Source organism: Thalassophryne amazonica, chromosome 17, assembly GCF_902500255.1.
Source record: "Thalassophryne amazonica chromosome 17, fThaAma1.1, whole genome shotgun sequence".
Lineage (NCBI taxonomy): Eukaryota > Metazoa > Chordata > Actinopteri > Batrachoidiformes > Batrachoididae > Thalassophryne > Thalassophryne amazonica.
The window spans coordinates 12,430,029-12,455,872 of NC_047119.1; the positions used below are offsets into that span (position 1 = coordinate 12,430,029).

At 42.8% G+C, this 25,844-nt stretch overlaps 1 protein-coding gene across 4 annotated transcripts in view; it reads right to left on the reverse strand.

Annotated features, from left to right (window-relative positions):
• Positions 1-25,844, reverse strand: part of dab2ipb (DAB2 interacting protein b) — a 516,250-nt gene that overhangs the window by 470,520 nt on the left and 19,886 nt on the right. The window lies entirely within an intron of this gene.

Sequence of the window (25,844 nt, forward strand, 5' to 3'; positions counted from 1 at the left end):
AACCATTACTTAAAAAGCCATCACTTGACCCAGCTATCTTAGCTAATTATAGGCCAATCTCCAACCTTCCTTTTCTCTCAAAAATTCTTGAAAGGGTAGTTGTAAAACAGCTAACTGATCATCTGCAGAGGAATGGTCTATTTGAAGAGTTTCAGTCAGGTTTTAGAATTCATCATAGTACAGAAACAGCATTAGTGAAGGTTACAAATGATCTTCTTATGGCCTCGGACAGTGGACTCATCTCTGTGCTTGTTCTGTTAGACCTCAGTGCTGCTTTTGATACTGTTGACCATAAAATTTTATTACAGACATTAGAGCATGCCATAGGTATTAAAGGTACTGCGCTGCGGTGGTTTGAATCATATTTGTCTAATAGATTACAATTTGTTCATGTAAATGGGGAATCTTCTTCACAGACTAAAGCTAATTATGGAGTTCCACAAGGTTCTGTGCTAGGACCAATTTTATTCACTTTATACATGCTTCCCTTAGGCAGTATTATTAGACGGTATTGCTTAAATTTTCATTGTTACGCAGATGATACCCAGCTTTATCTATCCATGAAGCCAGAGGACACACACCAATTAGCTAAACTGCAGGATTGTCTTACAGACATAAAGACATGGATGACCTCTAATTTCCTGCTTTTAAACTCAGATAAAACTGAAGTTATTGTACTTGGCCCCACAAATCTTAGAAACATGGTGTCTAACCAGATCCTTACTCTGGATGGCATTACCCTGACCTCTAGTAATACTGTGAGAAATCTTGGAGTCATTTTTGATCAGGATATGTCATTCAAAGCGCATATTAAACAAATATGTAGGACTGCTTTTTTGCATTTACGCAATATCTCTAAAATCAGAAAGGTCTTGTCTTAGAGTGATGCTGAAAAACTAATTCATGCATTTATTTCCTCTAGGCTGGACTATTGTAATTCATTATTATCAGGTTGTCCTAAAAGTTCCCTGAAAAGCCTTCAGTTAATTCAAAATGCTGCAGCTAGAGTACTGATGGGGACTAGAAGGAGAGAGCATATCTCACCCATATTGGCCTCTCTTCATTGGCTTCCTGTTAATTCTAGAATAGAATTTAAAATTCTTCTTCTTACTTATAAGGTTTTGAATAATCAGGTCCCATCTTATCTTAGGGACCTCGTAGTACCATATCACCCCAATAGAGCGCTTCGCTCTCAGACTGCAGGCTTACTTGTAGTTCCTAGGGTTTGTAAGAGTAGAATGGGAGGCAGAGCCTTCAGCTTTCAGGCTCCTCTCCTGTGGAACCAGCTCCCAATTCAGATCAGGGAGACAGACACCCTCTCTACTTTTAAGATTAGGCTTAAAACTTTCCTTTTTGCTAAAGCTTATAGTTAGGGCTGGATCAGGTGACCCTGAAACATCCCTAAGTTATGCTGCTATAGACGTAGACTGCTTGGGGGGTTCCCATGATGCACTGTTTCTTTCTCTTTTTGCTCTGTATGCACCACTCTGCATTTAATCATTAGTGATCGATCTCTGCTCCCCTCCACAGCATGTCTTTTTCCTGGTTCTCTCCCTCAGCCCCAACCAGTCCCAGCAGAAGACTGCCCCTCCCTGAGCCTGGTTCTGCTGGAGGTTTCTTCCTGTTAAAAGGGAGTTTTTCCTTCCCACTGTAGCCAAGTGCTTGCTCACAGGGGGTCGTTTTGACCGTTGGGGTTTTACATAATTATTGTATGGCCTTGCCTTACAATATAAAGCGCCTTGGGGCAACTGTTTGTTGTGATTTGGCGCTATATAAAAAAATTGATTGATTGATTGATTGATTTGCTGATGGAGCGAGACAAAGGAACACCTCCGTTTTGGTCTCACAGGACGGCTTTGAGATGGTGTTCAGACAGCTGTCGGTGGTTTTTCCATCGAGTGATTATCCGAGAAATTGTGGATGTGCCTGGACATGCCAGAACATGTCCCGTGAGGCTTCATCATGGCGTTGCTTTGCGCCATGCGGCACTGCCGTGACGCGCGGAATTCCTCCGCACGTCTGTCTCAATGTGCCGAAAAAGTGCTGATGTACACGTGTTTTCACAATTCCTGTGCTAGTCAGACGACGTCCTAGATAAAACACAGCGTCCAGTTTGGAAATGAACGGCACATTCCACTGTTACAGGAGTTTTTGTCATGGAAAGAGGAGCGGAGGCTTCGCGCGTTGCGGCAGTGCCGCATGGCGCACAGCAACGCTGTGATGAAGCCTCACAGGACATGTTCTGGCATGTCCAGGCACATCCACAATTTCTCGGATAATCACTCGATGGAAAAACCACCGACAACTGTCTGAACACCATCTCAAAGCCATCCTGTGAGACCAAAACGGAGGTGTTCCTTTGTCTCGCTCCATTAGCAAATTGGTCGTGACGCGCGAAGCCTCCGCTTGGCTTTCCATGACAAAATCTCTTGTTAAAAGTGAAATCTGCCGGAAAATGGTTGATGTCCAGCTCTTGTGATAACCAGAGAAAGTGCACACGACGGTCTCGGATCCACAGAGCCAACCGTTTAGAAATGATCCGGTGGTTTGTGGCTCTCGATGGCGGCATGGAGAGCGGCATGGAGAGCGGCGCGCCGAGCGTCCTTAAAGCCATCCTTAAAGCTGTAGTAACAGTCCTTATTCTCTGTGAAGCCCATAATATTTTCACCGAAAGCCAGATAAATTTTTGTAATAGTTTCCAGCTGCCAGTCTCTAACAGTTTCTGAAAAAATTCTGATGGAAAAAAAGCCCAAATCATTCCGCCATTTCCTGACAATGAAAATCCGCAGAGGGGGTGGACCACTCCTCACTCAAAGCCTGCTCACAGGTGAATGACGCAACCGACATGAGTGGAAAAACTCATGCATGCGCACGAGGGTTCAAGCTTGTCTGACGCAATCACACGTGATTCAAATCCATATGGTTTTTGAAAAAAATAATAAGGTCGGATACTTTTCTAATAGACCTCGTACATGCTGTCCATATTCTTGAGCCGCTTAGGTGGGTAGGGAGAGTTCCCATGGGATAAAAAAGCTTTTCAACCTACCATCTCTGGTTCTCAAGACCAGGCACCTAAGTGGCTCTACTCTTTTTTTTTTTTTTAGATTTTTAGATACCTTAGTATACTCTCGTACAGTTCTACCTTAGATTTGGAATGTATAGTAGAAGATACACCTTACTGCATTTTCATGTTTTGTTAATACAGCTCATCAGTAGTCAAATGCACCATAACAATTTTGCAGTATCTAGTATAATATCTCCAGTACATATCTATGGAATATAGTATTTCCTTGAAACCTGCCAAAGGTGGAAATCACTTCATGAAATTTTGTTTCTGACAGCAAGCATATTTTATATAATCCAAGAACTATTTTGATCAGAGGGACCTGGCTCAGTATGTGCAGTCTGAGTAATACTTCTTGCCCTTGTAATGCTTTCAGTGTGTCAGGAGCTGTCAGACTCTCTGACTCATCAACCATATGCCTAAAGACTGTGATGACATGCTCATAGCATTCACCCATAGTATAAGTAAGTACGGGTGGTAATATCAATATTAAGGTGAGGGATGAAACATTTCATTTGACGTTTTTGACATCGGCACAGCAGTTATATTGCTGACTACTTGACTAAAATAGCTAAATGTAGGTGAGTGAGAGGAAGATAAAAGGCAAGATAAACTACAGATTAATTTTTGGAATACTTTGGTCAAAACTGTGGAAGACATATAGATGCCATAAATGGGTCAGTCATCCTTGTTCATTCTTTTCAGCCAATCTCGAGGAGGTGACATTTTAAGGCCACAGGAATGATGAACAGGATAAAAGTCGAGGGCTCTAAATAGAGGTATGTGTTCAAAGATGAATGGAGGGTGCATATGGAGGATACACATAGCTGCATGAGCCACAAATGGCCAGGGATATATTTGTACACATGCGAAAAATGTTCTCAAACTTTCTGAAGGACCATTTTGTCTGCTTTGAAAATATTTGAAACTGCAAAAGAGCAAACAATCATTGAGAAATAATACTTTTCTGTCTTGCATTAATGTTGTTATAATGCTGTACTTTGATAGATTTTATGTGTGATGGCCAGGTCAAGTTTGGGACCATGTGCTAATGCCGCATCCACCACACTACAAAACAAACCTGACTCCTGGTTAGCAATCTCCCAAACAAACAGGTGGTCCACTCCTACTTCCCCATTGCTGACATCTGTATGGTGCAGTCAGGTGACAGGTGGATGTCCCCTTGGCCTTGAAAGGAACTTGAAAGCATGTGTATTACAATTTAAATTGTCCACAAAGGATCAGATTTGAAGAAGTATATCCTAGATAGGCCCTGAGACCTGTCGGTGATTGGATTCTGCAGCGTGATGCAGTTTGGAGTCTATGACTTTCCCTGGATGAGGTGCCAGTTCATCGCACCATCTCAAGTTACTTCTCCAGCCAAGACCATGTAGAAGAATTTTTAGGTCCATATTTGAACTGTGATGAACTATCAAGTGTCCTGATCCGAACTGTATGTCCTCTGGTTGAACTAGCAGGTGTTCAACCCAAAAAAAGGGCTCTATTAGTCATTTAGTCTGTCAGGGGCTTTCCAAGGCCTTTTAGGTGCTTTCCCGCAGGCCACGTGCGGGGGCCTCAGGCCAGCTGCACGTGTGGCTGAGGCCACGTGCGGAGGGGGCCTCAGGCCAGCTGCACCTGTGGCTGAAGGTCTTTTAAAAAAATCAGTTGTAAATCCTTCATGTTTTAATGGGAGCGTTTGTCACATTGAAATAATGGCCTAACACCTGCTTAGGGTTCACTAGAGGACGCTTCCAATAGAAAACCATGTCTTGGGAATGAAATAAATAAAAAAGTCGAAGGAGGAGCGATGCCCGCGGGTCTCCAATAAATAGACGAGCGCGGTTGTCATATTCAGTCTCTCTAGAGGACTCAGTTTGTCTAAGCTTTGTGTCGAAGGCTTAAATAAACTTAAAAACTCTGTGCATTTTATCTTGCTTAAGGCTGAATTATTCTAAAGTGTTGTGTCCTCTTTCTAGCATATCACTTGCAATTAGTTTGTGTTATCTAAAAGACGACATCCTGAGAAGACCAAAAAGACGAGCCGCGACAGAACTTGGCGAGCCAGCTTCAGGAGGGTCCAGGGGCATTCCGGCAGCCTGGGGCAGTCCAGCTCATCCCTCCAGACCGTAAATAACAGTGATCACGACTAAAAGGTAAGCAGAAACCTTTTATAATTTCTGCACGATCTGGAGGAGTGAGTCGGGATTTCCGCCCAAGTTGACAGGTGATATTTTTTAATTGCCTCTTACCCAAAAGAACCTGGACTAAGAAAATTGATAAGAGACTAAAAAAAGATAAGATTGAAAATTATCAGGCCTTGTAGATAAAATGCTCAGAAGGTGTGTGTGTTCCCGGGAAAAAGAATGTCTATGTGAGTGAAAGTTCAGGAATGTTCATGAACTCTGGTGCGGAAAGAGTGCGTGGAGAACTAACCTGGATGCTTGGGGAATAATTGGTGTTGAAATTCGTTACTAACGTGCCGGCTGATAGCATGCGCTGTAGGGGTTAATTTAGGGGAGTATACTGACAAATAGATACAAGGTAATACAAGGTTATTTAAAGAGTTTAACAGAGACTGAAGTGAAATAAGTGAGAAAAAAGAGTTTAACAAGAGAATACGTGCAGAGAAAGCACAAGATAAGCGCCTGAGGGGGCGCAGTAGAAATACCGTACGTGATAAAGAGATTTAAAGAGAAAAGTGCAAAGAAGCACAGCTGACAGTAAGTAAAAGAGCTCAATAAAGGACGTCATTTTTTAAGAAAAGAGAAAAACTATAAAAAAATAATAAAATAAATAGAGAGTTAGTGCAGAATACATGAGAATTAATGAAGCAGAAAATAGTGCAGTAAGGCACCAAATACACGCTTGTGGGGCGTGGGAGAAGAATAAGTAATTAAGTACACAGTAATATGAGTTTTTTTATAAGAAAAGAAAAAGAGAATATTTTCAGTGCAAAGGCACATTAAGCTCACGAGGAGCTCAGTAAGTGAAAAAAAAAAAAAGGCAGAAGAAAGTGCAGAAAGGCACAGGATACGCACGCGAGGCGCGGTAAGGCGTAGAAATAAATGAAATATTGTATGCTCAGAAAGGAGCTTGTGAAAATAATATATTAAGCACAGGATACGCACGCGAGGCGCGGTAAGGCGTAGAAGTAAATGAAATATTGTATGCTCAGAAAGGAGCTGGTGGAAAATAATATATTAAGCACAGGATACGCACGCGAGGCGCGGTAAGGCGTAGAAGTAAATGAAATATTGTACGCTCAAAGAGGGCTTGAAAAAAGTAATATATGAAGTTGCTGACAGCGCCGGAGAAGCTGTCTAACGTGAAGAAGAGATACATGCTTAAACAGAACACATTGGTGTTAAGTGAATAAAAAGGTTGTTTAAAGCCGCGGAGTGAAAAGTGGCAGAAGTCTAGATAGAGATATATAGAAAGTTGTTTTTAATAATTTTTGTGTATAAAGCTTTTGAAGATTGGTGTGTGGGAGAGTGGAGAGTAATCTGTGTAAAGCTGTGAGAACTTGCAGGCTGGCTGACATACAAGATTAATGTGAAAGAGTACGAGGGGGAGGTATTTAGACCCAACAGGAGGACTTGGGAGGTGCATGACAGGCAGAGAGGAAAGTGTGAAACAGAGGCAGTGAAGAAAAAGACAGGAGAAGAGTGCTATGTAAATACAGAGAAGGTAGATATTATTTCAAAGAGAGAAAACTAATAAACAAACATAGCAGAAAAAGACGAGAAGCAGAAAGTTAAAAAAAAAAAATAAAAAAAAATTAGAAGGGAAATAGAAAGTCGGGAGCAAAGACATTAGGAGGTGTTAGGGTTGTAAGAGGATTAAATAAATAAAGTTGGTTATAAATCAAAAGAGTTAAAGCTTAGATTATAGTGAAAAAGCTGACAGACTGATCAATGCTTGGGACAGTCTTTGATGGGAGACTTAAGTGATGATGAAATAATACTCCCAGAACATTACTTGACTGACGGAGACATCGAAACCCAGGGAATCAGGACACATTTTTGGCTGGAAAGGACCTATTTTGACAGGGTAGGAGCAGAACATTGGCAGGACGAACAAGAGATCAATCAGAAATTATGGCAGATTACTAAGGTAATCAATCTGAAGCAAAAGAAAGAACAATTCCCTCTAATTAATTGGGAGCTGCTGATAAGACGTCTGTGGCATCAGGGTTTAACCCCGTGGCTGGAGCTGCTTTGTGCTGACCCTAATAAAGAACTTAGCATACCATTAAATCATTTAGTAACACTACCAACCGATCCAGGTGAAGAACTGTTTCCTAGGTTGACTCTGACTGTGGTCCCAAGGAAGGTTCGGTGGGAAACAGGTAAATTTTCATATTTAGTTAAAGAAAAAGAAGACGGGCATAGCAGTTGGAAATTTAATCCTTTTAAGGGTTTAAAATACAAAACAGGTGTTACAGCCAGCAAGTTATTGGTCTGGATCAGGACAGCCCCTGAGGGACTACCAGAACACCATAGAAACACCTCACATAGCGTTTGTCAGGGTTACATGGGTAACTCTCAAGGTCAAGGTCGGGAAAGTACCCCGCTAGACTTAGTACTAAGAAAATATCCAGGAAAACGCACTAAGGCCAACCAATGTATGAGAAAGTGGCACAAAAGGTCACATGGGGGCAGGCAATGGCCTTTGGTGGGATCATTTGATCCGGTGATGTGTGAAGCAGTTGCGGTAGAAATACAGAAAAAAGAAATTAAAGATCAGCAGAAGAACGTAAAAAACAACAAAAAACGCACTGAAGAAAAAGAAGTTTTGGCCTTGTTCAAGCAGGAAGCACAGAGGCTACAGCAGAAAAGAGAAAAAATGACAGAGGAAAGATCCAAAGAGACTAAAGCCAGTGCACCGAGCTGGGAAGCAGAGCCACCCCCATATAACGTCATGATATGGGGAAGACAGCTGGACAATTTGTATTAGGAACTCGTGAAGAGGACCAAGGCATGGATGTGGAGGGCAAATTCACACTGACACTAAAAGCTCGAGAGCCACAAGGAGACAGGTCCTCAGTCTGTCAAATGGATCATACAAGGTCTCCAAGTCCGAAAGTAAGTGGTCGCACACCACGACCAGCAGGGGGGGCCACAAATAACAGTGACACGGAGGCAGACGAGGATAAAGAGAGAGACCTGAAGGCTCCGCCTGCACATCGAGGTCCACTGAAAACCGTCCCCTCCCACCATAAGTCAGCCGACTGGACCTTCACAGGCTATAGAGGCTCCGAAGAGTGGCACAAGAGCTTCTGTGACACACTGGATCTGGCCAGAAGAGATAATGAAGAACTAGCTGAGCAACTTCGGCTAGCGAAGGAAAGAATACAAAGACATAGGGACGCCGAGGAAAGAAGAATATTACAACAATCGACGCCCAATCAAGGGAATCACATTATAGAGCCACCCACCCGAAAAATTTCTGGTGAGATCATCATTGAGACTGCAAAAGAGGCCCGACTCAGGCAAAGACAACAATGTGTAGCCAAAGACATAGCGGCTTTAGAACAGAATATAACCGACTGGATGGACTGCCTGGAACCAGTCAGTCGCACTCGATCTGGAAGACAGTATGGAGTCCGCACAGAAGAAGAGGAGGACGAAGACCTCATATGCCCATTGGTGGTTAGAAATGGTCATCATGTGTATACCCCATGGAGCTGGACAGACATGGTGGGGCTGGCCAACAGACTGCCAGACATCACCCAAGGAGCTGGGAGATGGATAACTGCCTTAGAAGAAGGCACTGCAGGGGTAACCTTGTCTTTAGGTGACATAAAAGCCTTGCTAATGCATGTCATGGGAAAACATGACACTGAAGAATTAGCAGGAAAGGTTGGACTAACACAAATGATGGGCACAAATCAACATGATGAAGTCCCCTTTAATCGCTATAGAAACTCCATGTGGGAAGGACTGAGAAGAAAGTACCCTGAGGTCTTGGATCCCTCTAAATTGGATGATGAGGAGTGGACACCTGAAGAGTGCCCAAAGAAGTTCCTGCACCGATTCCAGAAGAGATGGGCGGAGGAAACAGGAAATGCATGGAACCATTCTCCAGCAACTGAAATCCTGTTTAAAATAACTGTAAAAAAGGCTCTACCAGATGAGGTTCAGAAAGCCCTAGATGGAGTTGTGGGACTATCAAAAATGAATTGGGCTTTATACTCTGAGCATATTTGTCACCATCTTGAAATCTACAAGAAAGAAAAACAAAAAGAAGAAGATGCAGCAAAATCCCTGACGAAAAAATTGGTGCAGATGCAGTTGGGAGAGCTAACCAAAGTCAAGAAAGAAAAAACAAAGACCCAGGCACCAATGATGACCCCTGTTCCTTCTGAGTCGGCAAGCACAGGCCCTACGGCAAACACTGCTGCCACCTTACAGGCACCTGTGGTAACAGCCACACAGAGCCCCCAAGGAGCAGCAGGGAGCACTGCTGCAGGAGAAGTCTCAGCACCAGTGGAGCATCACTATCACTACCATAGCACTGGCACACCCGGAAATGGACCCACCTACAGTCATGGGTGGAGAGGAGAGTCACGGAACTTTCAAGGTCAAAGAGGAGGGTGGCGAAGAGGATCTCGCCAACCTTCATTTGGAAGCAGATTCCAGAACTCAGCTCCCAGGAACAGTCAAGCGGGACCGCCTATGGGACCAACACCCCCAATAGGGGATCAACCCTCTAATGAGTGTTGGAGCTGTGGACAACCTGGACATCGAATGAGAAATTGTCCGGCCCGACCTTGGGTTGGACCCTCTGCCTATTGGCAATAGGGAGGCCTAGAGAAGACAGAGGGGGAAACGGTGGCATTGGCTATTTCGATGATACCTAAGGAAGAGCCAACCGTCACTGTTAATATACAAAACAGAGATTTCCCTTTCATGGTGGATACAGGGGCAACATACTCTTGCATAGGGAAAATGGGCGCTCATCTCCCCCTCTCTGGGTCTGTAATTAAGACCATCGGCTTCTCTGGGAAAACTCAAATAATACCTTTTACACGCCCACTTCCTGTAACGATTGCAGGAAAAACAATTGAAGCACCCCTGTTATACTCACAAAATACACCTGTGAATTTGCTGGGAAGAGACATTTTATGTAAGCTACAAACCCAGATAGTGTGTACCCATCAAGGACTGCAAATACACTTTCCTGACGAAGCACTCGCCAACATTATGGTGCTTATGGACATGGAAAACAAGGTCCGACCTGTGCAACCCATGGTATACTGGCTGAAGTTACAACCAGAAAATTCAAATCTTCAACTGCAATGGGAAAAATGGAAGCCCTGGGCCGAACAACACTATGAAGCAGTATATACACCTAGTTTACCTTTACATGTCACCCTGATGTTCGATGCCAAACAAGAACAAACTGACTATGCATGCTGCTGGGATGCATTGATGAATCAACGGCTGTTTCACATAACCACCACAGAAATTTATTTAGGCCCCCAAGGGGCCGCAGCTTCTGTCAAGCTAACTTCAGCTGAACAACAATGGTATCAAGTGCCGAATGCCATGCCTCATGTGACCCTTTTAGTCTCAGAAAAGTACGAATCCCATGACCTAGGTCCAATGGTAAAGACAGCCTCAGAAGTTGAAGAATGGCAAAACATGGAAAGTCCACAAGTACATCTGTCAAAAGACCAGCAGTTTATACGAATTAATGAGGCTATAGCTCAAAAAGTGGAGCTCAATCCTAGACCAGAGGGACAGATGGTGTTATCGGCCCAACAAGAGAAATTGTTAGAGCAAATACCACCAGTGGTGTGGTCCAAAAGCAAAACGGATGTAGGACTAGAAAAAAACAGCCTTACCAGTAAAAATAAAAGTAAAACCGGGAGCAAAACTGCCTCACCAAAGGCAGTATCCATTAAAACCTCAGGCTATTGAAGGCATAAAACCAGTAATTAAGGGACTAATGGCAGCTGGAGTTCTAATAAAAACTGCAAGCCCATGCAATACTCCTATCTATCCTATCCCTAAAAACAATACCAAAGAGTATCGGCTGGTACATGATCTGCGTCCTATCAATGCAATAATAGAAATGGATGCACCTATAGTACCTGATCCGCATACTATACTATCAAGCATCCCTGCTGGAGCAAAATGGTACACAGTAATTGATCTGTGTTCAGCCTATTTCAGTGTGCCTGTGCACCCAGACTCACAACATTTGTTTGCATTCACATTTCTGGGACAACAGCTAACGTATACACGGCTACCTCAGGGACTGAACCTGTCCCCAGCCATCTTTAACAAAGTCCTGGCTGAAGATTTACAACACCTTGACATACCCAGTACATTGGTGCAATATATGGATGATCTCCTTATTGCATCAGAGACTCAAGAACAGTGTGAAAAAGATTCATTAATTGTATTGCATGCATTGGCAGATGGAGGTCATAAAGTAAGTAAGGACAAATTGCAGTTCTGCAAACAACAAGTAGAATACTTGGGAAGACAGTTGTGTGGGACCACGCGATGTATAGCCCCAAGCCAAGTGGAGGCTATAATCAAGGCTCCCAAACCCCAAACAGTGGGACAGATGCTTTCATTCCTTGGGATGGCAGGGTACAGTCGGCCGTGGATTTGTGATTATGCTATAAAAACTGCACCTTTGCGTGCCATGATTAGAGCAGTGGGGCAAACAAGCAATGCAGCTCTCCTCGTCTGGACAGATCAGGCAACGGGAGCTTTTGAGGCCCTAAAAACAGACATGCAATCTGCTCCCGCGTTAGGTAACCCAGATTATGGGAAACCTTTCCATTTGTATGTTACTGAAAAAGCTGGATATGCTTGTGCTGTACTAATGCAGGAAACAAATGAAGGAAAACAACCATTGGCCTATTATAGTACAAAGCTTGACAACATTGAAACAGGATTGCCACCATGCTATCAGGGTCTAGCAGCAGCTGCCTTTGCATTTCAAAAAGCATCATCCATAATCATGGGACATGCAGTAACGTTGTACACGTCGCATCAGTTACATGCCCTGCTAACCAGTCAACGTTTTGTCTTAACACAAGCTAGACGCACTGGATATGAAGTTGTGTTGTCCGCTCCAGAAATAACAATACAACGTTGTCACACGGTGAATCCCGCCACCAAATTGACCACACCGTTAGATGGTACTCCACATAACTGTGTGGCAGAGACAGAGAAATTTTTGAGAGCCAGAGAACATTTGTATAATCACGCCATAGATGCAGATCTAACCCTGTTCGTGGATGGCTCATGCTTTCGGGATGCCGCGGGATTGCATGCGGGTATGGGGATTGTTAAACTAAACACGGATGGCGAGACCTTTGAATTACTGGAGTCCCAAGGAATTGATCAGCCTTGTTCAGCCCAACTGGCAGAAATCAAAGCCTTAACTATGGCTTGCCAGATAGCTAAAGATCAACGTGTTAATATCTACACAGACTCAGCCTACGCTTATGGCGTATGTCATGTACATGCAAACATTTGGAAACAAAGGGGATTCCTGAGAGCAGATGGCACCCCTGTCACTCATGGAGAAGCGATTTCCCAACTGTTACAAGCTCTCCAATTACCGTCTGAGGTAGCCATCATTAAATGTGCAGGTCATCAAAAGAATAATAACATCATAGCTCAAGGTAACAACCTAGCAGATGATGCAGCGCGCAAAGGAGCACAAGGAGAAAATATGTTTCCCCTGCTAACCATCCAAGATTGTGCCCCACTGGTTTCACTTGACGCACTGATAGTGGCTCAAAGTAGGGCCAGTGGAGAAGAAAAACGAATGTGGGTTAAACGAGGCGCTATTGAGACACGCAGTCAGGGGCCAGCGGACAAGCTGTGGCGCAGTAGTCATGGACATTTTGTGTTACCCACCAATTTATTACGACATGCAATCATTTGGGCCCACGGACCCGATCATTGTTCGCGAGTCCAAATTATGAACAAACTAAAAGCTGTCTGGTGGTCACCATATATGGCAGCAACAGTGGACCGTTTGTTGAATGAGTGTGAGGTATGTGCACAGTACAATGTCCGGAAATCATTCACAGCCCCTTTAGCCCACATTCCGGTCCCTGATGGGCCATTCAGACATCTTATGATGGATTTCATAGACATGGGAGCTGAAAATCGAGTTAAACGAATGAGATATGTTTTGGTAGTGATATGCAGATTCAGCCGATGGATTGAGGCAGTAGCCTCTGCAAATCAAGACCATAAAACGGTAGCCAAATTCTTGTGCCGAGATGTCTTTCCAAGATTTGGCATTCCAGATACTATCTCATCTGACAACGGTAGGGCTTTTGTAGCCAAGGTTACACAAGAAACATTCAAACAATTGGGTATCAAACAGAAGTTTGGGTGTGTTTATCACCCTCAATCAAATGGGGCAGTGGAACGGGCTAATGGCATTTTAAAGAACAAACTAGCAAAAATCATAGCAGACAGCAATGGCAAACTAACCTGGCTGGATGCGTTGCCGCTTGCTTTATTGTCAATGCGCTCACAAACTAACCGACTAACCCATTTGACACCATTTGAAGCTCTTACAGGTCGGCCGATGCCTATTCCATACCTGAGAGGACCCTACGAAGGACCATCGCTGGAGCAGCTACAAGACGAATGGCATAATTATCTGAGACAGTTAACCCAAATACACAAAACTATCTTTTTGCAGGTCAAAGGTGCTACAGAAGACAGAGAAGCAGAGATTCCACTCGAAAATCAGAGCATCCAGCCTGGTGATCTGGTTTACGTCAAGGTGTTCAAAAAGAAGTGGGACAGGCCCCGCCGAGAAGGTCCTTTTAAAGTTATTCTTGCCTCACGTACAGCAGTCAAAGTAGACGGTAAGGACACTTGGTTTCATTTAAACCACTGCTGTAGGGTTGGTGGCCCAGCGCCCCTGCGGCCTCGGCAAGCTCGTCTTGGCAGAGCCGCCGGGCCAAGGGGGGAAGCAGGAGAAGCCAGAGACCCTACAGCAGCACCGAGGGACGGCCACGCCTCCCTGCAGCCAGAAGAAGCACCGAGGGAAGGCCACGCCTCCCTGCAGCCAGGCGAACACTGGCCAAGGCGCTCACAGAGACTGATTGAACAAAGACGACGCACAGCTTCAGAGAGTAGTGGATCCCTGCCAGATAGAGCAGCGACAGACTCAGATGCAGACTCAGAGACAACTGGAGACGCAGGCCAACAGACAGACAGAAATACAGACCGACAGATAGACAGGCCACAGGAGACATCAGACTCGGACAGCAACTCAGTAGATTTACCGACAGAAGAACCGCAGGAAGTACAACCCAGACAAAGCACAGATACACCACACATCCCTAGTGACAGCTCATCTAGTGACGGCTCACTTAGTAGCACATCTAGTAGCACATCTCAACAGTCATCAGAGCAATGATTAAGGAATTATTCAAGGGATTGACAATACTACTGGTGGTCAGTATGGGAGAAAATAGACATCCAAAACATACAACGGACTGTGCCGTGGCCATGGCCGCAATAGCAGCTAAACAAGGCATTCTAAACACAGGAAAAACATATAATTTGGTATACATTAAATCAAAAGCCTACAAGAACATAGGAATACAGGGAAAGCTGGGGGATTACATATTAGGCGAAGCCATTAGCATCAAATGTGAAGAGGAGGGAACACTCAACATAGAGGTAATTTGTGATAAAAGAGGATGCAGGGAAACCAAGCAAGACGTAACTGTTACAGTACATGAAGCCACAAAATGGGTAAAAATCAAACCAAGGAAAAAGAGGACAATTAGAAGCCTAGAAACAAGCAGTCACTTAGGGAGATGGGATCCCAGTACAGACCTAGCCCGCACACAAGGGTTGAAGACCAATTTATTTTACCAATGGTTGAAATTTTTGGCTAGGCAGATCAGTGAAAAGCCTTGCATAGCCTGTCACCGGAAAGGTGTGATACCTCAGGCTAAACCCCTACCTGATATCAACAACTGTTATAGGAGTCCCCAACATAACTCAGACCAAGCAGAATGCTATACACAATGTGTTATGAAAATGGCAGTAGGTGATGAAAAATATGCTGCCGACAGTAAACTTTGTCCAGTGCCCCTAAGTACAGAAGGAACCGTTCCACCTATGATTAAAATAGAGAAAGGGATGATACACCCATTCTGTATAGCTAAAGGCTTAGTAGCACAATACATAAGCGATTGGCAGGTAGGGACGACCCAGCCAAAACACCACATACAGTGTATGCAAAAGCAGCAAGAATACAAACCGGCTAAAACAGCATGGAACATTACCGTCTGTCACACCCTGCCAGCAGCAGGCATACAGTGTGAACAAATAGTACCGGCCACAGGGGGGTCGGTAATTGGACTGAATCTCACCCATGCTTCATGGGTATCTACTCCAAATTTAGCTAAGGGAACGGTACCCTTAGCTGACATCTTTTGGATATGCGGACAAAGAAGGAAACTCCTGTCATCGCTGTCCCCTAATTGGAAGGGCCTTTGTGCTCCTGTGATGCTCACAGGAGCTATAACAGTAATTGAAATGCCAAATTCAATACAACCCATGCCACAGAAACTTCGTAAGAAAAGAGGAATAATGACGTTTAAAACAGACTACAACATCACAGTAAGAAACGGGATACCAGAAGGGATACCCCGACAGTTAGAAGCCATAGACAGTAGCAGAGTTAAAGCAGATGAAGATGCGGATAAATGGGGATGGGCATTGGCTCTGTTCGGGGTTACTCCAAAAATCCGTTCTAGGTTCCAGGAGGTGCAGTGGATTAATTACTTGTGGTATAATCAGCAAAGATACCTGAACTGGACATTGGCAGCTGTAGGAGCCTTAACCGAACAACTGCACGCCACCTCGCTAATGACAATGCAAAATAGATTAGCTATTGAGATGATGATGGCTGATGAACAAGGAGTTTGTATTATGATCAAAGCCACCGAATGTTGCACAGCTATTCCCATGCGTACAGGGGAAGACGGAAATTTGACAGAGCTCTTAATCACACTTGAGGAGATGCAACAGGAACTGTTAAGTAACTCCATAGGAGGGAGAAATGAAACTGACGATTCTGGATACATTGTAGGGAATGGAATGAATATTGGCCCACTGTTTTCACTGTTTGGGACTCTAAGGAGAGGGTGGATATCATGGAAAGACTGGTTGTACCAGATAGGTGTAATCTTGGCACTAACAGGGGTGGCGGTCTTGCTGGTAATATGTTGTGGTATTCCCTTGATAAAATTTCTGGTCAATAAATTGATTTCATCCACAGTAGGACAGCTCCCACTGCTAGTCATCCGAGCCCTAGAAGAAAGCACAAACGAAACAGACAGAGAACCAGAATATATGGAAATGGATGAAATACCAATTATCCTCCCCGACAGCCCCCAGCTCCCTAATATTGTGGAGTACACCCCAGATAGGGAGGACTGGGATGGACCGTGCTTGGTGATATTGTAGACGAGGAAGAAGACATGCACGCACATTTACATTCACACACATGCACCCACAAAAATGAGGGATAGGATAGACAATATCTGAAAGAATGACATGGAGCTGTAATAATGGACGTATATGTATATTACTAGGACACAGGAGTATGGCTGAGAGACCAGACTCCCCTGATCAGGGACCTATGCCTGATCTGCCTCTATCAAGTCTGATTGGACTCTCAGAACTGTTTGGAGAAGAGGATATGCAGGAGGGATGGTCGAGACATGATTGGTCGCCACAGCCGCCTTCCATCCAGCAGCTAAACCAGTTGGCAACAGAAGGATCTTCATCGTTCCAGCACCTGGCGATGACGGCTTCACAGAATCTGCCTGCAGCAAGAGTCGGCCCGAGGACTCCACCATCACCTGAAGGACCCTTTGGACTCAGGAACACACCCCTTCCGCAGATGCCATGGAGACAGTCACATGTGCCAGGGGCAACGATACCCTCCAGGGGAGGCAGCCAAGGTCGGCCATATGCAGCAACCGCCCGAGTGCATCCTAGACCCAATTCACTGCTAGGACCTGTCCCCAGCTTTCCACCCCCAAGGCAGGAGAGATATTCTGATCAGCCCAGTACCTCTGGAGGAGGATCAGCAGGGGTAGACCTTAGCCAAACTCACCCACCAGGACAGAGGGGAGCTTTGTACAGGCTACTAAATGCCCAGAGTGTCCCAACCACTTGCCTGTGCGACATCAACAATACTCCCCCCACACACGAAATGCCTTCCCCCTTGTACTTCCTGTCCCCTGGACTGCACAACCTTAATCTGGTCATGGTCACCCCACAGGACATGGCAATCTTGGTTCGAGAGCTTCGTCTTCCACAAGAGTCTGTTCCAAAAACCTTGGAGCAGCTCCTGCCCCTCACAAATCACATTCCCCATGAGCTATTTGAGGAAATCATGCCACAACTAAGTCAGACAGCTGCATACCTGTTCAGGATACACCGTGACAATGCCAACATCTCTTGTGCTCAGGAGGGCCTCCATACTCAACTGTGTGGTCTTCAGTCTAGTATGGACATGCTAGCCTGCATGATGGAGCATATGGAAAGGGAACAGCTAGGGCTGGCCACCACCACCCTGAATGTGGGCAAGAATTCTCTGGGGGCCCTGTACAACCTGGCCAAGCAGCACAAGGAGCTGGAAAGATCCATCAGAGAACTGCACGACTGTCTGAAAGCCAGAATTCCTGATCCTTCCCCCACTACCCCTGAAAGGCCAACCTCCCCATGTTCCCCAACTTCTCCCAAAACTTCAGATGCTGAGTAAATGCTGAGGAGCGCGGACTGACGTAATGGCACTGAACACGGACTATGATCTTGGTTCTTGAGTTTGAATTGCGGACTGGTTTCAGAAATCTGAGTGTAACTAAAAACAAAGAAGGATATATGTTAGTAACGAAAGTTGGGTAAATGTCTGTCCTTACCATCATCTGCGTAACACAGATAAAGCTAAATGCATACACATAGATATCACATTGCAAAGTTATAAAAAGGGGACCCTTACACGGCGTGTTTGTAGATTTAGTAGTAAAGATGCACCATAGGGACCCCTTTTTTCTTAAATTATAGCATGCCTCAAGAGACATGCATTGCCTAAATTTGGTGTCTGGCCAAAACGGGCATTAGAAAACAAGCTGAAAAAGAAGAAAAACAAAGTGGAGAATGTTGAGAAATGGCCTATAATGAAAACCATTATATGATTGACTAAGGCAAATGACTTAAGGACGGACATGAAGGGAAACCATTTATTGTGTTTATCATTTAACTAGACATAGCTGCGCTAACCTTAGAATAGTTTCTTGATTGGTTGACTAAATAGTGGTAACGTAGGGGTTATTTGATGCATTTAAATAATAAATGTGTGACGCTTTAACAAAATAATATGTAGAACCAAGTATAATGGGTTGGAGCCTCTGGTTGAGTGAGTCAATAGATGCCAGAAGATGATTGGTTGCACTGATGTCAATGTGAAGCCTTTACTTTGCCATGATTAAGAGGTTGATGTAACTTGTTTTATGTGGCCATTTTAAGTGCCTTGAATTACACCAAAACTCAATGTTTGAATGTCACCTTGTGTTGATATAATCCAGCTAATTGCTCACCTTGTGCCTTAGTATGTAGGTTCACCTGCACTGCAATATATTTACCGTGTGAAGTATCACTGATATTCATATCCGCACCAGAGTTATCAGTAACTCGAGTGATGTGTTTTTCTTTTTTATTGCAATGCACAAATGAGGATGTCTTGTCAGTAAACAACCCAAGAGTATAGTTGATGTAATGGGACTCTTTCGAGTCCCAGAGGAGGGACTGTAGAAGAATTTTTAGGTCCATATTTGAACTGTGATGAACTATCAAGTGTCCTGATCCGAACTGTATGTCCTCTGGTTGAACTAGCAGGTGTTCAACCCAAAAAAAGGGCTCTATTAGTCATTTAGTCTGTCAGGGGCTTTCCAAGGCCTTTTAGGTGCTTTCCCGCAGGCCACGTGCGGGGGCCTCAGGCCAGCTGCACGTGTGGCTGAGGCCACGTGCGGAGGGGGCCTCAGGCCAGCTGCACCTGTGGAAGGTCTTTTAAAAAAATCAGTTGTAAATCCTTCATGTTTTAATGGGAGCGTTTGTCACATTGAAATAATGGCCTAACACCTGCTTAGGGTTCACTAGAGGACGCTTCCAATAGAAAACCATGTCTTGGGAATGAAATAAATAAAAAAGTCGAAGGAGGAGCGATGCCCGCGGGTCTCCAATAAATAGACGAGCGCGGTTGTCATATTCAGTCTCTCTAGAGGACTCAGTTTGTCTAAGCTTTGTGTCGAAGGCTTAAATAAACTTAAAAACTCTGTGCATTTTATCTTGCTTAAGGCTGAATTATTCTAAAGTGTTGTGTCCTCTTTCTAGCATATCACTTGCAATTAGTTTGTGTTATCTAAAAGACGACATCCTGAGAAGACCAAAAAGACGAGCCGCGACAACCACTACCCATTTACAGTTGTATGAACTGGGACAATGCAGATGAGGTGACTTGTCTAAGGACACAAGTCACATGACCAGGACCCAAACCCAGGTCTATATATTAGACCAGATTGAGGTCTACACTATTAGTGGATCACACAGTACTTGTTTCCCAGTTAGAACATCTTATTGGCATTCAAGGTACTGCCCTTAATTGGTTTTGAACGTATTTAGCCAAAAGGAATGTTTATGTTATGATTGGTGACCTCTCCTCATTAACTGCTTCCCTGTGTTGTGGAGTACCCCAGGGTTCTATTCCTGGGCGTATTCTCTTTTCTTTCTATATTTTGCGATTGGGGTCAATTTTAGCCCAGCATAACCTGTCCTTTCATTGCTATGCGGATGATTTGCAAATCTATCTGCCTATAAGCACTAATGGAAGTGATGCATTGACTTCATTATTTAATTGTATTTGTGATGTAAAGCAGTGGCTGTCCCAAAACGTCCTTTACCTGAATGATGGTAAAATTGAGGCCATTGTGTTTGGATGTACTGGCATGCCGAATGCACTATCACCAAATTTTGTTTCTTCTTACCTGTCTGAAATTTTAACTCCACACTCACAGTAGGACATTACGAGCATCTTACCAGGTCAAAATACAAACTCTGGAGTGATCGTGCATTTGCGGTAGCTAGCCCCACACTGTGGAACAAGCTACCTCTTGACTTACACATTATTTCTGACCTAGCACCTTTTTTAAATCTAAGTTAAAGACTTATTTAAGATGGTTTTAACACCGAGTAGGGAGGTGACATGTTCTGTTTTTATGTGCTGTTTTTTACTTTGTTGTATGTATGTTTTATTTTTAGGAATCTGTGTTTTTACTGTAAAGCACTTTGGACACCATCTGGCTGCTGTAAAGCACTTTATAAATAAATGTTGATTGATTGATTGATTGATTGATTGATTGATTGATTGATTGATTGATTGATTGATTGATTGATCTTGGAATGTGATGAACCTGGATGACTGTATTCCACACAGGTGGCTTGGTGCGGCTCAAAGTTGACTGGCACACTCCTGACTGATCGACCAGCTCCTCCAGGAATGCCCCTATTGCCATGAAGCACAGTGCAGTCAGCACCTTTATGGGCAATTGCTCCTCACCATATTGCGCTCTAGGGTCGGCCGCAGTTCTGCGCACAACTCCAGTAACACTGGACTTGGTAATCGAAATCGGCTTATGAACCAATTATCATCATTTGCAAGTAAATCCTTGGGTTCCCTGACTACATGGTCATGTTGGATTGCAAAATTTGCAAGATGTTCTAACAACGCAAAAGCAGCCATTGTTAATGCCATTTTCCTCATCACTTTGCACCCATATAATTGCAAACGTGGGTGTGTTAATTGTTCATAAGAGTGTCTCCGATGTGCACATCACTCTGATGACTTCTTGTTTCCACACTTCCCAGCATCACCTCTACATGTCACCAGTGGATCTATACCTGTAGAAACGTGTGCACACCAGCCATGAACTTGGCGTGGCGTACTGCAAATTTCCACTGTCATTTCACTTTTCATACATCTGGATGTTAGCATGTAGAAGGACGTATGCAGCCTTTGTGTATCAGGCCCTGGGTCTTATCAAGAACATTCTGAGCAATAGCCAATGAACAATACATACCCAAGAGGCCTTGGACAGACAATTTCCACTCTGAAAGCTAAATTAAAATTGATCATTCTGATATCCAGTTCCCATATTTACACACGGAACACTTTTTTGCATGCACGCAAATCTTTTATTAAAATTTGATTCGTTTTCCAGACAAAGCCCTGCAGAACAAGACCAAGAAAATTAACCTTTTTTATACAATCACAGAATTTTGAATTTGAGTGAGAAAGCCTATTTCAAATCAGTATTGGAAATTGCAGTTATAATCCCTTAAACTTTTATAAAAAAATAGATTAATATCGATGAAAAATGTAATAGAAGTCTCCCTGTGCTCACTTCAAATCCAGTACACAGTCAGGTATATCACTTTTTAAAACAAAGATAAAAAAAAAAAAATGCAGACATATTTACATGCCAGTGAAGGCTTTTTCTTTTTCTTCTGCTTTTGTTTTTACTCTCCTCCAACTTCCACAGTGCATTCGTGAGGAAAGTCCCACTCAGTACAATATCTGCATAGCAGACTGCAAGACATTTGGCTTTGCACATCTGGAGAGCAAAGTGAAGCACTAGTATTATATTACTAGTGGTACTCTCAATGCTCTTTGATGCCAGTTTACTTCCATTCCATTCTATTAGCTGTGCACATAAATACTGAAGAGAACAATAGAGTTCATTACTCTTGAAGAATGAAATACTTTGGCTTATTCGGCTGCTGACTTTTCTATTATCAGGTGTGATATTATTTTAGAATTGTCTCGCAGAATTATGATTAATGGTTATTTACAATATAGCAGCAACAGCAACCCTGATATTGTCCTACAAGCCGGAAGCAATGTGCTTAACGTAGCTCTGATCAGCATCTACTTCATATGCAGATTGCCAAAACAATGTGCAAAGAAAAACCATGCATGCAATAAATATGCAGGACCACTGCCAGGTACTCTCGTCTAACTCGTATGACTTCTTCCTGGGGTGATAAAATCGTCCAAACAGATCAGATTTCACTTTCTTCTCTCACTTTTCTATTTATATCAAACCTAAAAGCTCTGATATAGTTATTGCAGTGATCCAACGTGGTACATTTTAAAAGGCGTTAGGCGCAAAGATCCTGACACTATGACTGGTCTGTTTTTTGATACAAGAAACTGTAGTTTTTGTTGTTCCTTACTCTCCTTGTTTGAGTAAAATAGGTTTTCTTTGGTAACACTTTACTTGAAGGTATTGTCATGAAAGTGACAAATCAAATTTATTATTTTATATTGGAGCATTTTATACTGGAGCACGGTGGAAAAAGGCTCTGTAACCCGCTGACTTTTTATTCACCCTTGGGACGGACAGTAGGCCTGCACCCTGTGAACCCAGGGCCCGAGCCGGTACATAGGGCTCAATCAGACCGGCCAGGTAGGGGGGTGCCAGTCCATGACAAATTTTGTAGGCCAATAATAACACTTTAAAATCCAATCTCAAAGAGACCAGAAGCCAGTGAAGGGATGCCAGAACTGGTGTAATGTGGTCCAACCTTCTGCTTCGTGTCAGAAGTCTGGCAGCAGCATTTTGAACCAGTTGAAGACCCCTGATGCTGGACTGCGGTAAACCAGAAAACAGAGCATTACAATGGTTCAATCTGGAAGAAATAAAAGCATGAATCAGAGTCTCAGCATCAGCCATAGATAGGATGGGACAAATTTTCACTATATTTCTTAGATGGAAGAAAGCAGTCCTCGTAATGTCCCTCATGTGGACATCAAAGGACAACATAGGATCACTTTGTTTGTATGATGTATAACACACAAACCTAGGCTACACACTAGCTGATCAAATTGATGTTGACTTCTTGCTGGACCAAGAACCATTATTTCAGTCTTATAAGAGTTCAAAAGTAGAATGTTACTAGACATCCAACTTTATGACATGCCATTGTCATGACTATTACATGACAGTCATGAAGGTGTCATAAACATTATGCCAGTGTCATAAACCTTTATGACTGTTGTCATTAAATGTCATTCAGTTTTTAGAATGACAACTTGACATTTTTTTGGATTATCTTGATTATAAAAACTTGACTTGACAACTTGGCAAAGAGACATGACCAGAAGTTGTCTTTGGCCTTTTTGGTCTTCGGTTGTATGCCAACTTGTCATTACAAAAACCAAATGCCACTTAATGACAGCAGTCATGAAAGTTTATGACATTGACATAATGCTTATGACACATTCATGACTGTGTCATGTAACAGTTATGACAGTGTCATGTCATTATGATGATACCTTCAAGTAAAGTGTTACCTTTTCTTTTTCCCTACAACTAGCAGGATATGCACAGGAGTAAAGGAGCTAACGTGTGAATGTCGCCCTTGATATTTATACATGTGCATAAATTCTAGGAATGTAACGATTAAAGAAAACTGATGAAAACTGACTTAAAAAAAAATAGATACAACTAGGTTGATACACAGACCTCTGACTCCATTTAAATCTACGATGGACATGTGATGTTTCTGTTTTAATATTATGCATCCATTAAGATATTCTTCTTGGGCTACTTTCACGTCTTCAAGCTCTCGTAAAGTTCAAAGGGCAGTGCAAGCTTTTGGCGAGACCGGTCATAGGAACGATATCTTTGTGAGGCAAAAAACAAAATCAACATGTCCGATAGTTGGAGGTGGTATAACAAAAATGCACCCATTTGAAGTTTCCGTTTGGCCCAAAATTTGCTAGTTGGCCAACCCAAACTTCTGAGTTACTCGATGGTTTCTCTGATTCTGATCATGTCATCCTGAGATTTAGTCATAGTGTTGGACGACTGTAAGTACAATTTAACGCTTGTCTGGACAGACAACTGATATAAATCACTAATTTACCACCACAGAGTCTGAAGTTGTGTCGGACAAGTGGAAAACTGTTAATATCGAGCCACAAGTCCACATGGAAGTAAAGAAGTTCTCAGCAGAAGGAAGTAGCAAACCAAAAACAGACATCAGTCCACAAACATTCAAATTCTACACATTTCTTCACCTCCTCAGAACTCAATCCCTGTAAATTTTAACATCAAGATTAAATATTCCATTCCAGTGCAAAGTGTTTCCATGACTCTTGTTGTTGGCACCATTTTCAATGTGGGGCACATGTGTGACACATGGAATTGTGGGTATGTGATGTCAGTGTAGGAAAAAGAATAATGTCATACTGTTTTAGAATGGAAAGATATTCTACACTATTTCTGTTATGCTAAGAACAGCTGGCTTCTTCTTCTATGCTGCATTGTCTGCAGTAGTATGTGGTAGAGCCCCCAGTGATGAACAAAAGGCAAGTGGTACCAAAATTCAGCTGCCGTACAGTAATAAAAACCTGAAGAAGGTCCTTGTTTTTTCATGAACATTGGAAGTAACATTTGAAAGCAAGTAATGCCACTTTGGATTCATCATGGGAAAATAATATGTGCACTGAATAAAGAATCCTATCAAATTGCATCATATCACACCAGATTGAATTGCATCAAACTGAATCAAATTGTTCCATAATAAAAAGTACAATACAGTTACATTATGTAGACAGTTCGCCTGTGATTGTGTTAATGTTCTCAATCAATATTCCACCAATTCATTTTTTTCCAAAATGAAAAGATCAATCCCACAATTTAAAAAAAATAAATAAATCTCAAGTTTGAAAATAAATAAATAAATAAAACTTCCCTTGTAATACCACCATTCTTCCTCCTTAACTGTACACATCGGCCAATCCACTTTTGATGCGCTCTGCGTGCAACCCCAGAGAGGACAATAACACAAAACTAGAATTATTAAAGTTTTGTACTTGTAAATGCAGCCATTAATCCAGATTATTTGGTAAATATTTTTCCTTATATACACAAATTGCACTATTGATCTTGTGCTTTAAAGGTTGATTGTTTTAACCCTGGTTATAATGTGAATGTGTTCTTTAACAAATGTGTTACGTAATTTAAGAATGACCATTTTGTCCGTTTTTCTTTATTTGTCTGTATTTTTAGTTCTATGGTGTCATTAAGTGTTCAAGTCACAAAGTAAGTACTGCCCAGTGTTGTACTGCCCAGTACATCTGAATTCAAAATAAAAACCATTTTTATTTTGAATTCAGATGTACTGTATCATAGCATGCACAAATGTGCATTGCTGTCTTTATGGGCATAATGTATGTGTGTAATGTACAGTCCTACTATATAAGGCCTATAAATAGCAGATAAGATAGCAGAAAAAAAAAAAACCTGCACTTGACAATACAGTAAATCTTTGCTGGTGTAAGTCTCCAGAGATGAATTTATTTTAAAATAATCAGATTTTTTGTCATCTGTCCTTTTTCTTTCTCTGTATTTGTCCTTGCTCCTCCTTTGTGGCAGACTGCCCAGTGAACACAACGATGTGGTTTTGGCAAAGGGCAACTGCCTCTCCTGGAAATTTGTTCTGTTGACTCACTCTGTTACCCACATTCTTCATAAGCAGCACAGCAAAGTCCTTCGGCCATGAAGACAAAACATTGTGTTTTCTGGCCCAGTTAATAACACTCCATGTTTTTATTTTATTTGGTCCTCAACCCTTTAACTATCTCGTCTAGACTGAAACTGTTGATGATGAGCGAGTGAGTACTCTCACTG